We start from the raw sequence: 14,720 nt of genomic DNA, 5'->3' as shown, positions 1-14,720 counted from the left end.
TCTACTCAAGGTGCTTTACCCTATTTGTTGTGAGTTGCAAACCATATTGCTTAGATAGGGAAGCTAAGTGCTTCCGATAGTCAACCTTCATGTGCCCAAGCTTGTGACAATAACTACATTGTATATTTTTCTTCTGGGAGCCTTCTAAATCTAGATTACAAGATGTCTATTGAGAAGACTATTGAAATAGGCATTTATCCTTCTGAAAGGATTTGGCAATAAAGGCTTGTTCTATGGAGCTGTAGCTCAATCTACTACCAAACTATAGTTTTTGCCAATTTTACTAAATAAGAAGTGTATTTAGGCTGGTTAACTTCATATCAACATAAGAAGACATGATGTTAAGAGTCTCAATCAAAGCCTCATAGGAATTTGATAAAATCTGGAGAGTTATAACAAAAATAACCTCTTCCTCTAGCTTGCAATTGATAGCAAGAAACAAAAATAAGATTTCCTAAATCCTATTTAGGTGAGCTTGGAGTCAGGTTTTCTCATCCTTGATAATAGAAAATTTAATTTTCTTCATGAAAAAATTTCTTCTTTTTTCAAAAGTCTTATGAAGACCTTTGAGATGTGTCCATATCTCAAAACATATCTTGCTAGATGGAATTTGAGAGATGATGATCGGCCAAGGATAATTTGAGAAGCATCACTGTCTCTTGATTATTAAAATCCCATGAAACTTGATTAGTACCAAGGAAAATAAAACATTTTGTAACACCCTTGAAGCAATCTCATTGGTATTCTAATATATAAAAATTTGTATGATCCACTCCTTCCAAGTGTCATACTTTTGACCTTTGAATTTTGAATTGTTCTAGATTAGAATATTGGTCAATGATGCCATACAACATTTTTCATTGAAAAAACATGAAAATCTATGAAGGTACATTCATCGAGGCAAAAAATAGGAGGACCCAAAAAAATTTAAGGGTGACCCACAATAGAGCTTGAAAAATCCAAAAATAATATGTTACTGGTTTCTAGATTGGTTGGCCTGAAAATTGAGGCACAAAAGAAGAAACATACAACCTAGTTGAGATTTTAGAAAACCCACCAAGAATCTATAAATTATTTTTTGATCCAGTAAAAAAAAAAAAGAATTTTGAGCAAAAATGGCCCTATTAAAAAAATTCACAAAATGATGTAAATGCATAGAAAAAATAGACAGATCTTGATAGAAATGGGTTGTAGAACCGAACCATAAGTTGGAGAAATCAAATCTCTTAGAACAAAAAGCCCTAGTCAGATTATAAAGAGAGTTGAAAGAAAATATGCATGTAAATAATTTTGAAAATAAAATGAAGATAATTTAAACCAAGAAATTATATTTATTTTCAAAATTTTTTAGAGTATTGGCTATGATACCATATTACAAAGTAAATGGGAAATATTTTCTTGATATTAAACGCGATCATGAGATCAATTTATACAAGTGAATACATCATGTTTGTTTAACAAATGGTCATAAAGAATTAAAATACACTATTCTAGAAACAATAAAATAAATATTAGAAATATTCCAATATTTACATAAGATTACAATATATAACCATTAGATACTAAAAAATGATAATGGAAGCTATCTATTATCATAATAAGTGACTCATAGGAGAAGAGAGCACAAACTTGGTATGATGGGTTTATAAGTTAGAGTGGTGCAATGAATGCATTGTGGGAATTTTTTGAGATTACTTTCAAGTCTTGGGATCATATTTCATTTTAGTTCAGATCAATTTGATGATTTTAAGGTTTTGTTTATATCATATGAGGAAAATTAATGTTTGGGGAGGGAGGACTATTAGGTCCTCATTTTAGTCAATTCCATATTGTAGTTGGTTTTAAATTTCTTGGTTACCACTAGCTTTGTTAGAGCAGATGTTTGATGCTAGCAATGACCTCAATTGGTTTAGAGAACTAACTTGACACTTTCCAATTTGAATTTAGACTTTTAGTGTGTTCTCTAATATTCTAGGGGAAAATATCCATTGGTTGACCTTAATTTTTATTATAGTTCATTGGTATGATTACAGTATAGTTAGATTTTTATCCTAATGGTTTCTGACAACTTTTTCAATTTGGGTGTATTATTGGCTCTATTTTAAGTAATTTTATTGAGGTTAATATTTACTAAAATAATTAAAAGATAATCCTAATATAATAGCCTTTTGGAAAGGGACTGAAAATTTTCCAAATTATGTTATAGTGATCTGACAAGAAAATTTAAAATTTGCATTTTAATTGTAATTAGATTGGCAAGGTCATTGATTATTAAATTTGACAATCCTTAACCACTAACTTAAAGACATTGTTCTTTAATTTTTTTCTTATAATATTACTTAAATTATCAGTCTATATAAAAGGATAGTGTGAAATGAAACACATTAATATAATGCTTAGATATAACACTATAGTATGATAATAAAATTATTATATTGATTTATTAACTTACATCATGAAGTCATAATTGCTAATTACATTTAATTTATCAGTAAAATAAAAATTGAAATTTCTATTTTCACTATTTTTCCAATCATCTTTAGTATAATATACACACATTTATACCCACATAGAGACATTGACAAGAAAATTTCATTGTATGCTATTTTAGTGATTCAATTTCCCAAATTTTACTTTTAATGAATTTGGACTCAACTTTTAGTAAAGATTCTTGTTGATGCTATATGGATATATGTGACTTACATATAGTTATTTTTATTTTCTCCATATTTAAACAGGGGATTTTATTGGGAACATTCAAGAATTGAAAATTGTATCTATAGACACTAAGCTTAGTCCTACAATTAGAATTGCATTGCACAAAATTGCTAGAAAAATTAAGTTGAGAGATGAGGCACCAAAGCATGTAAAATTTGGAAATGGAGCTAGAGTGTACACCAGTGAAAATTATCATTGTAGAAAATTGAAAAACTTTGAATATGAGACAACACAAAAATAAACAAAAAACCTAAACAATGAGGAATAATAGGAAGATGTAGTGAAACCTATGCGGCCAAAGAATTAATGCAATGTCTTATCAGAGTTCCTAACAATCTCACCTCTAGTTTAGCTACCATCTCCTTGCCTAGCGCTACCACTAGTTAATTGTCTCAAACTAACAAACTAGCCTTCTCAAGGGATTGTCAAGTTTATATTAGTTGTGGCATTGTCTAACACAACCCTTCAAATTATGATCTCTCAGAATTGGCACACTCTCTGAACACTGGGTAGGTCTCTCAAAATTGGAACATGCTCTAAACAATGGGTAGGGTTGTGAGAACATCCTTTTATCTTCAGTATATTAACCTAGATAGTGAGACTAGAACGAACTTTCTAATAATAATCTGATCAAGACCCAACTATAATAGTGGAAAGGATCTAAGTTTGAAATGGTTCTTGGAATAGGTTTGTAACTATCTAATAATTCTATTGTATGGAGGGAATGCCAATTGTACCCAAATCAAGCCTTTGATGGGGTACAACAATGTTGAGTGCCATATTTTTCTAAAAAATGGATTTGGATGCTACTAACTAGGAGATGTTCTTCCATTAGTGACCTCCACCTTATATTGGAATATTTAGAATAACTAGGGGGGATGAATTAGTTATCCAAGGTCCAAATGTACAAATAAAACTTTTTAATACTTAACTTGTATAGATGCATGTATTGTTTAGATCATCCAATATCTCAATCCTTAATTTATTACTACCCTAGGTCAAATGAACTTTGTAGTAACGTAAACATAAGTTAACAAAAAATTATCCACATAATTTGGACATAAGGATTTAATGTGGAAACCCAATTTAGGAAAAAATGTGAGTAAAATGCAATCAAATTTCACTCTTCTAAAGTGAGCTTTGTGAGGATCCAACCATGTTAAAGGTTACAATACACACTATTAAATGTGACCTAGTTAAAGGATTTCAATCACCCTATTAGGAGTGAGATTTTTTAAATGACTTTAGAACATTCCATTAGAATGTCAACCTATTAATTGATTTACTTGCGACTGCTAGGTCAACCTTAATCCAAAGGATTTATACAGACTAGTACAATTGTTATAAAGTAGTAGTAGGATTTGAGCTAATAATAAAGACAACTAACTTGCAAATTTTAAATCTCTAAATCAATTCTCCATTTTGCTTGTCATTCACTCTTTTTTGTCTCTAATAACTTGTTCACCCCTTCAAGAATTCACCACCTTAATCCTTCTTGCTTGTATATCATTTATAGATCCATTCATTTAGCGTTGATATGAAGCAATACCTTAAGCTTTTGTCTTTTCATTTACACTGTGACTTCCTGACTAGCATTTTTCTTCTAGCCTTGTATCTCATTAAATAGGAAATTTAGATCTCTTGTGGGTCAATCTCAAAAAATGCTTCACCATAGGTTTAGGTTAGATTAAATGAATCCTCCCTCATTTCTATTTTTTCCCTCTAGAAAATTCTCTTACAATCCTCATTAAATTCATCTTGAATCAATTTATCTTAAATTTTGTGCCACCAACTCATCAATCTTATCTTCAAAATTCTTAACACATTTCAAGAAATCAACTTTGTTGGCTAAGATTCATTGAATCTTCAATTAAACTCTTTATGATGTCACTCAGCAATAACAAACCTCTACCACTCAACACAAATGGGGTTGCTTGGCATAAATTTTTTTTAATTTGCCAATATAGTAGTTTAATGTTGCTCGATAATAACTAAATTTTCTCTATTGCTCAACATTTACTATCTTTCTTTCATTAGTTGACACATACTAATTTTGTACTTGGCTTGAACTAAATTGGCTCAACTCCTTCTATTCACTTGGTCAAACTTGACAGACACATTTTGTAACATAGTCTTCTTTAACTCTTAGCTTCCATAACCTTTCATTGTGTCCTTAAGTAGATAAAAAATAAACTATATCATCAATGTCTTATCTAATCTTAGTGCTCCTTTTAGACACCATAAAACTCAACCTTTCTCTAGGTACTTTTGTTATTCTTTCTTTTCAAATCTTCTTCATCAATGAAACAAATGATAGCGTTCAAATCAAAGTAAGAAATTGTCTCACTAGCAAGAAGTAGGTTTGACATCAGTGAAAAAATAATGATTGTTCCACATTCTTATATTTTCAAAAATCTTCTTTTCCAACAATATTCCTCTTTGGCCTTGATGGAAAACCAATACTAACAACAATACCAAAAATAAAGCTTAATACCTTGTATTGAAATCTCTCCATCTATCTTTATTCAACACTTCTATATAGGCTACTCTTAAACTATTTGTTATGATCAACTCTCTTTGTGTACCTCTTTCTTTATACCATTCCATCTGTCTCCATCATTAATTTATCCCTCTTTCTTCTATTTCATATTCTCTTTCAACAATCTTCTTTATTATATTCTCCCTCTTTGCCAACAATGCCAAAGACATGTCATCTAAATATGTAGATATCAATATTTTAGGTTCTCCCTTTGTCACCTTTCTTATGACTATACATCTTCTATTTCAACTCCTTTACTTTAAGAAGCCCCTCAAGTAAGATCCACTACATCAAGTTGTAAGATATGACATTCAACTTAGTTGATTTAGGGAACTACTCGTGCTTCTTAAGTAGATTTGGATAGGGGTATCACCCTTAGTTTACCCCTTAGATGTTCATGTGCATCATTAGGTAAAATGTTTATGAATATATCAACTATCTATTCCTTTATATTTACATATTCCATTCTCACTTCTTTGTCTTGAACCAATTCTCTCAAATAATTATATTTGATTGCAATGTTCTCTGCCTTTGCATGTATCATAGGATTTTTGGGTATATATATAGCACTTGTATTGTCATAGTAGATAACCACTGGCTAAATTATTTCCTCCTTCATTCCTTTTAGTAACTATTTAATACATGCCACATTTGTACAATTCACTATTGTAGCCACATATTCAACTTCAACAATAGATTGTGAAATACAATTATCTTTCGTACTAGTCCAACTCACTTGTCTTTTTCCTAAGAAAAATTCTCCACCACTTGTACTTTATCTATCATCAATGTTTCTAAGCCAATCAACATTTGTGTAGGCTCTCAATTCAAATTTTTCATTCTTCATATAGTATAGACCATTGTCTTATGTTCCTTTCAAATATCTCATAATTTTTTTTAACATCCATCAAGTGATTATCATTAGGATTTGCATGAAACCCTACAACAATCCCAAGAGCTAGAGCAATATCAATTCTTCTATCAACTGTATATTATATTTTCCCAATCATTAATCTATACAATGTTTGATTAACTTCATATGATTCAATAGTTTTTGATAGTTTATGTCCTATCACTATGAGAGTGCTAACTAGTTTTGAATCTTCCATTCCAAACATTTTCAAGATTTCTTTTAGATAATTGGAATGAGTGATGTAAATACCATATTTCATATGATATACTTGTAAACCAACAAAGAATTTTATCTCTCCAAACATAGACATCAAAAATTCTTTCATCATTTCATTTTCAAATATCTTGTATAGTACATTTTTTCCTCCATATATGATATCATCAAAAAATATTTCAGCTAGCAAAATTTATTTACCTTCTTTTGTCTTCAAATAAAAATTATTGTTGTCATCAGTATTCTCAAAACCAATAATCACAACATAATTATAAAGTATTTTATAGCATGCTTTGAGCACTTGATTTAAACCATATAAAGCTTTGTGTAATCGATACACCATGTTCTTGTTCTTTGGATCAACAAAACCTTCAACTTATTCAATGTAAACCTCCTCTTCTAGTATACCATTCAAAAATATAGACTTTACATATATTTGATAAACTTTGAATCCTTTATAAGCAAAGTAAGTAAGCAATGTTCTTACTCCTTCCAATCTTGCAACTAGGGAAAATGTATCTCCATAGTCAATTTCCTTTTCCTGTGCATATCTTTTAAAGACTAATCTTGCCTTATTCCTTGTTACTTCACCATTCTAATCTAACTTATTTCTGTACACACACTTGGTTTCAATAACACTCTTTTTCTCTAGTTTGGGTACCAATGACCAAGTTTTGTTCTTCTCAATATGATGAATTTCTTCATTCATATCTGTAATCCATTCTTCATTCTACAATGCATCCTTTATTGATTTAGATTCATGTATTCTTAACAAGCATGTTGCACTCCTTAACTTGTTTCTTGTCATTGGTCCACCTTCTTTATCTGTAATGATTTTTTCATCAAGGTCACGTCTTTGGACATATTTTGATAATCTTGGATCTGTTCTTCTTTCTTTAATAGGTTTCTCTTGAAGTTCAATCTCAGGTTAACTGTGTGCTTCTCTATATATCAGGCAACTTGACATCTCAATGTACCCCATCTTCAAAGGGTAACCCAGTCCTTGACTACAACTCAATGTCCATTGTATATGAATCATCAGTCACTAATTTTTATATATTAGAAGACTAATACTCAAGTTCCTCAGTGGTCATACCTTTATATTAATATATAAAAGTTTTTTACTCCTCAAGTTCCATCTCTGGTTCATCTTCATGTACCTCTATATATTCATCAACTTTTATAATTTCACTTTCAAAAATCTTGTTATTGTTTGTATTTAAACACTTATAAGCTTTGCTTCCTGTGGAATATCTTAGGAATATACCTTCATCAATTTTTGCATCAAGTTTACTTTTTCTATAGTCCTTAAGAATATAACAATTGCTTCCAAATACCTTAAAATATTTTGCATTGGGTAAGTGTCCATATCATAACTCAAAAGGAGTGAAATTTGTACCTTTCTTGACTTTTACTATATTTAATGTATAGACAACTTTACTGATAGATTCTCTCCAATATTTCAAAGCAACATTCTTCTACATTATTAGTGTTGTAGAACAATCCACCACAAGTTTTTTTCTCCTTTTAGCTATCCCATTTTGTGGAGGTGTCCTCATTGCGAAAGTTTTTCTTTTCATTCCTCTGTCATTGCAAAAATTGTTGAACTCATTTGATGTAAATCTCTACCTCTGTCAGATCTCAAACACTTCACACTTTTACCTATTCCTTTTTCAATTCTTTCCAAATACCACTTAAACATTTGAAAAGAATCATATTTTTCTCTTTAAAACATAATTTTCATCACCCTAGAATAATCTTCAACAAATAGGATAAAATAGTTGTTACCTTTCTAGCTTTGCACATCAATTGGTCCACACAAGTCAGTATGAAAAAACTCAAGAATTTCATTTGAGGTATGAGTCTTACTCTCAAAAATAGATTTTGTCATTTTTCTTAATTGACATTGTTTGAAAATCAAATTAGAAGGTTTTTTCAGTTTTGGAAAACCTTGACTCTTTTCATCTTACTAATATTGACCAAGTTTTCAAAATTTAGATGACATAACCTCTTGTACCATTGCCACACACCATCAAATTACACAAGAAGAAAATTGTATTCATTCATTTCAAGATAAACTAGATTACCTCTTGTGTGATCTCTACTTCAAATGAGTTTACCATTAGCATCATAGATTGCTTCCTTCAAATTCAACTTTGTGTCCTAAACTATTCAATTGTGACACACTTAATAGATTATAGTTAAGTCCTTCTACATAATAAGCATTGTCACACATGATCTTGTCTACCAGTCTTATCAATCCCTTACATTTGATTACGCATGGTGCAACATTACAAAATATAACATTATTTCCACAATAGTGATTGAGGGTAATGAAATTACTTTTGTTTCTAGTTATGTAATGGGAACATCCACTTTTAATGATCCATCTATCTTCTTTGGTCACATAAGGTACCAATGTAGTTGCCTTAGCTTCATCAAATTCATCTTTCATAGCAACATAGACAACTTCATCATCATGATCATCTAATTCCTCATTTGATTATTCTTCAACAATGTAGCAACATCTCATTCCTTTGTTTTTATAACCTTTGTTGCTCTCATCTTTTCTACCTCTCAAATTGTCTTCATATCTTTTGTCATTCTTCTCTAGACACCTTGCAACAATATGACCAAATTCATTACAATTGAAACATATGATGGGTAAATTACCCTTTTATTTTCCTTTTCCTCTATGAAATTTCCAAGCCAACAGTGCTTCAAGTTCTTTTATGTCATCATCATCTAACTCATGGTCATTATCAACATGTTTTACCTTTTTCTTATTCTTATCCTTGGGATCTTTTAGTGCCAATTTGGCTTTGAAAGAAGAATACAAATTCTCAAATTTAAAATTATTAAAATTTAAAATTTCAAAAGTAGAAAGTCTACCAACGAAATCTTCAAGGACTAGATTACTACCAGCAGTACATCTCAATTCTTGAAAAGAATAAAATCAAATATCATAGATAGGTAGCAAGGTTCTCAATACATTTTTTATCACAATCTCATTTTCAATCATTTCATTTGATCCTCTAATTGCATTTACAACTTCTTTGATTCTTCCACAATACTAGACTATAGTTTCACCCTGTTGCATTTTCATCTCATCAAACTTTCCTCCTAGGCTTTCATCTTTGGCTCTTAACACATTCTTATCTCCTCCATATACTTTCTATAGGGCACCACACATTTTCTTTTTAGTATTACATCGCTTGATGTCATCAAACATTGAATAGCTTAGGGCAGATGCAATCTCCAACATTAAGTGATTATGATCTTTCTTTTATTTTAGTTGTTGGGTGATAAGTGGTCCATCAATATCAATATACATTGTGCTAATGGTTATCTATGAAAAATCTCAAAGACCTCCTAGGTGTAGCTTCATCAAACTTTTCCATGTAGAAAAATTGTCCTAGTGTAGCTTAGGCACCTCCTTCCTGCACATCTTGAACTTTAGCTTTAAGTACCTTCAAACTTTTCCTCTCAAGCATTAAGAGCTCTGATACCAATTGTTGGAATATTTAGAATAATTGAGAGGTAAGGTGAATCAATTATCCAAGGTCCAAATGTACAAATAATTTATTTTAGTACTTAACATTTGCAGGTGCATGCATTAATTAGATCATTTGATATCTCAATCCTTAATATATTGCTATCTTGGGTCAAATGTACTTTGTAGCAATGTAAACATAAGTTTTAAAAGTATTATATAGTAGCCACAAGGAGGTGGGCTTGACCACAGAGTACAAAAAGGCTGAAGGATCAACCAGAGGTTACTTCCCAATTATCTAACTAATACCAATTTTATACTTTAAAAAACATATAAGTTCTAGAATAGAACGCTTGTTACCATCGGTCTTGTTACTAATCAACCAAAAAAATGGAAAAGCATTCCAACAACAAAGGATCATATTGATGCTATTAGTCTAGCACTTAATAAGATATATATATATATATATATATATATATATATATAATAAGGCCCTAGAGGGCGAAAAATTCAAAGTGATTGAACACATAAAAACCAAAAGGAAAAACATAATCAAGGCTAGCTTCCCTCATTCTTTCCTAGTTCCTAATTCTTCTTCTCCTCAGACTTGTTCCTATTCACATTCACCTCCTCTAACTTATATAATAAGGTTGTAGAGGGAAAAAAATTCAAAGTGATTGAACACGTAAAGACCGAAAGGAAAAACATAATTAGGGCTAGCTTCCCTCATTCTTCTTCTCCCCAGACTTGTTCCTATTCACATCCACCCCCTACTCTTTAACAAGTTCTTCCAAAAGTGTCTTCAACCAATCCTCCACTAGGAAGCTATAAATAGAATGGATAGTTTCGTTCTCATTTCCCAAATCCTTCACATAGTCATTGACTTGTAGGAAATAAAATGTAGTGGCAAAGTAATGCATAACTTTTGTGGAGAACTCAGCTAGGGTGTATAAATTTTGGCTGATGCCAATGTGATTGTCCACCATCTCCTTCATTGACTACTCTAGTTGAGCCTTTATTTGGATGTAGCCATGGACATGCTTCCCATTTTTCCTTGACCTGTGGGAGTGCCTTACATGTGGGAGGTAATGTCCGCCCCGATTCTAGTCAAGGATAGGACAACTTCAAGGGTATTTGAGATGTGTGAGCGACTAGGTGGGATGGAGATAAGCTTCTTTCCAATGTCTCAGGTGAGATAGAGACAAGATACTAACTAGTAACATGATACTAATTTTCACTCTTCTAAAGTGAGTCCTTTGAGGAGCTAGCCCTATTAAAGATTACAATACACACTTGTAAATGTGATCTGGTTAAATGATTTCAATCACCCTATTAGGAGTGAGCATTATTAGAGGACTTTAAAATAATCCATTAGAATGTCACCTTATTAAAGGATTCACTAATAAGTGTTAGGTCAACCTTAATCCAAAAGATTTATTTGGACTGATACAATTGTTAGAATGTAGCAATAGGACTTGATCTTATAAAAATAAATCACTTGCAAATTTGAGATTTCTAAGTTGATTCTCGATTCTTCTTTTTATTAAATCTTTTGTCTCTGATAACTTCTTCACTTATTCAAGAATTCACCACATTAAGCCTTCTTTCTTAGTATGCCATCTAAAAATCCATTCATTTGACCACCATATGTAGCAGTACCTTAAGACTCCTTGTCATTTCACTCACACTCTAACTTCCTAGCTGACATTTTGCTTGTGACCTTATATCTCCTTAAATAGGAAATCTAGATCTCTTGCAGCTCAATTTCCAAAAATGCTTTGCCATAGGTTTAGGATGGATTAAATGAATCCTCCCTCGTTTCTATTTTGTTCCTCTAGAAACTTCTCTTACAATCCTCTTTATATTAATCTCAAAATAGTTTATGTTGAATTATGTGCCACCAACTCTTCAATATTATCTTTAACACACTTTACACAATTTGACAAATCAACTTTGTCAGTTCAGATTCATCAAATCTTCAATTAAAATCTATATGCTGTCACTAGACAATAACTAACCTTTGATGCTTGGTACACACTGGGTTGCTCGGTATCCACTAAAATTTACTCAGCCAAAAGAACAATTTACTATCACTCAACACTAACTAAATTTTCTTTGTTTCTCAACACATACTAATTTTCTTCTTGGCTTGAACTAAATTGGCTCGGCTCCTACTATTCACTCGATTAGGCTTGGTAGATAGATTTTGCAACATAGTCTTTTTAAAGTCTTAGCTTCCATAACCTTTCATTGTAGCCTTATGTAGATAAACAATACACTATATCATCACTTTCTTATATGATGTTAGTGCTCCTTTTAGACACCATATAACTCAACAAATAATAGCATTCAGTTCAAAGTAAGCAATTGTTTCACCAGCAAGTAGCAAGTTTGAGATCAGTGATAAAATAATGATTGTTCCACATTCTTACACTTTCAACAATCTTTTTTTTCAGCACACTTGTCATACTTTATCAAATACCTTGAAAATACATTGCCCTCTTAGAATTTCAGTTTTGTTTCCCAGAATGTTAGAGTTTTATCCATTCTTTAAGAGTAGTTTGAGCACAGCTAATCCTAACTTTCGGTCAGACACAATCCTTCCCATGAACATTGAGGCTAACTGCTTGGATGTGTCCTACATAGCTTACCAAGTAGTTAACTAATTCTAATGGTTAGCTAATCAGATATCTTGCAGCAAGATTCTAGCAATCTTCTTGGAATTTGTTTTTGGCCAAATGAAAGAGAGGATTTTTTTAGAGAGATTTAGTTTGGTTGACTCCTCAGCTTTCTACGAGTTGTTTCTTCTTGAAAAAATACCTTTTGACTAAGTTAATAACAAAGCAATCGACACTTGAACATAGTTTTGAAACCATTGCGAGATGCCAACAATTTTTCAAGAACCTCTCTAATTTTTGCGAGAGTTTGTGAAGGAAATTTAAAGTTAAAGGGAATTTTAACTCGGGTCATTAAGACGTGATTAAATAATTGGTGATAACAACTGAAAAGTGTTCATGTCTAATTGATGATGCGAAAGATAAAAAGGAGAGGGAAAAGGTGGTGAAAAAGGAAGTGAAAGGGGAGAAATTTGTTGTCGGTGAATATATATTTTGTAATGCTTATCTGATTGTACTCTTCAAAGCAAATGTAAATTCATCTCTAGGTCTTAATATTAGTAATAAATTGTGTTGCATAAATCTTGGTGTGTTTAGCTTCTAGATTTGGTTCTCTAATAAGACCAAAACTTATGGACTACGAAAATTTTATTGCTTGAGCAGTATTGTAAGGTGTTAATATGGGCTTGCTATTTAATTTTTCTGTCATTTCTTATCATGTCATTATATGTGTGAAGGATGAAAGTATTAAGATCAACTTTAGAGATCAAATATGTTTTCAGGCTCTGTATAATATTAAATATTATGTTCTATTCTGACTTGTAAATATAGATTAAGAATAGAGATGCTTAGTGTGTTCCTCTATCATGACTAGGATAGTAATTTACTTGAGGTTTCCATTGGTTTCTATCATCTGCAGATGCCATTTACAAGACTAGTTTTGAAAAGTTGGTAATAAATGAGTTACAACCATTTTGTGGAAGGGGAAAATCTTTGATAAATAACATTTTTAGAGATTCGTAAGCATGCAAGATGATTCAAAACTCCCATCACCAAAATGTTGCACGACTATTTTACCACTCATTCTTGTTAATTTTTACCCTAAGGAAAGGACAATTTAGCGATTTCTTGCATTTTACGAATATATTACAGGAAACAAATCAAGTTATACAAATTTGCAAATTTGAATTAAATTATAGATATTTGGGCTTGAGATATTTCTCCCAGACCTCTATGTTTCATCATCTATATTTGCATGGCTACCTATCTTCTCAAATGTTGTTTACAAATCTCTTTGGATGGTTATCTGCTCTGCTACTGTATTGTTTTGTATTAATATATATCTATACTTTTGATCCATTCTATTCCAGATCTTTATATGGCTTGGTTACTTATTCACTCCATGCATTTACTGCTCATCTTGTTTTGCTTAACTCTTCTTAAAGGATTTAACCCTTTGTCTTGCAGTAAAGAGACCAATGAATTGTGCCAGACCTTGGAGGACAGTGAAGACAAGTTGTGTACTACTTTTGAAATGGTTGATGTCCTTTACCATACCATGCTGCTGCTTACTATAAAAAATGTCAAAATTGAGGAAGTTCTCGAGATTTTAACAGCTCAATTTAGTAAATCGGGTACCGAACAAAATAATAGTAGAAAAGCTAAGGATCAGTGGAAGAAATTTCTTGAGGAAAATAGAAATAGAAATGGATAATATCGCACAGATGGCAAAAGAGTTAAAAATAATTTATATCATATTGATGGTTTCTATAAGAGACTAAGTTTTCCTATCAACATTTAGTGCATGCTATATTGCAACATATCCAGCGCATTCAAAGTATGTAATGGAGGTATACCAATTTTTGCAGGAATTTTCAATTGGGGCCAAGAGCTTTTGATTGATATATAAAACAAACAGTTTTGTATTTTCACAAATTGTGTTTTGCAAGTTTTGTGTTTGCACAACAGATTTTAAGTTGTAAGCTCTTAACAAATTTGTATATTTCTTTAAATTTCATTTCTAATCCATCCATCTCTCTCTCTATTTATATATCATACTATTTACTTTTAAGGAAAAATTGTGTTATAAAAACATAACTTAAGATCTAAATAATGCGTAGATAAAGGCTTTGTTCTTGGTTATATTGCATGCTATTTGTGATTGGTTAGATCACATGCTATTTTCTTATAAGGAAAAATGGTACTATAAGAATAAGCTTAAGACCTAAA

The 14,720-nt window shown here is 31.3% G+C and overlaps 1 pseudogene; it reads left to right on the top strand.

Moving 5' to 3' along the window:
- The window catches only part of LOC149543627 (histidine biosynthesis bifunctional protein hisIE, chloroplastic-like), a 125,529-nt pseudogene extending 111,324 nt beyond the window's left edge, over positions 1-14,205 (top strand).
- The last annotated feature ends 515 nt before the right edge of the window (positions 14,206-14,720 follow it).

Source organism: Cupressus sempervirens, chromosome 8 (assembly GCF_028749045.1).
Source record: "Cupressus sempervirens isolate cs-2001-9-10 chromosome 8, ASM2874904v1, whole genome shotgun sequence".
Lineage (NCBI taxonomy): Eukaryota > Viridiplantae > Streptophyta > Pinopsida > Cupressales > Cupressaceae > Cupressus > Cupressus sempervirens.
This window is presented reverse-complemented; position numbering and strand designations above follow the sequence as displayed.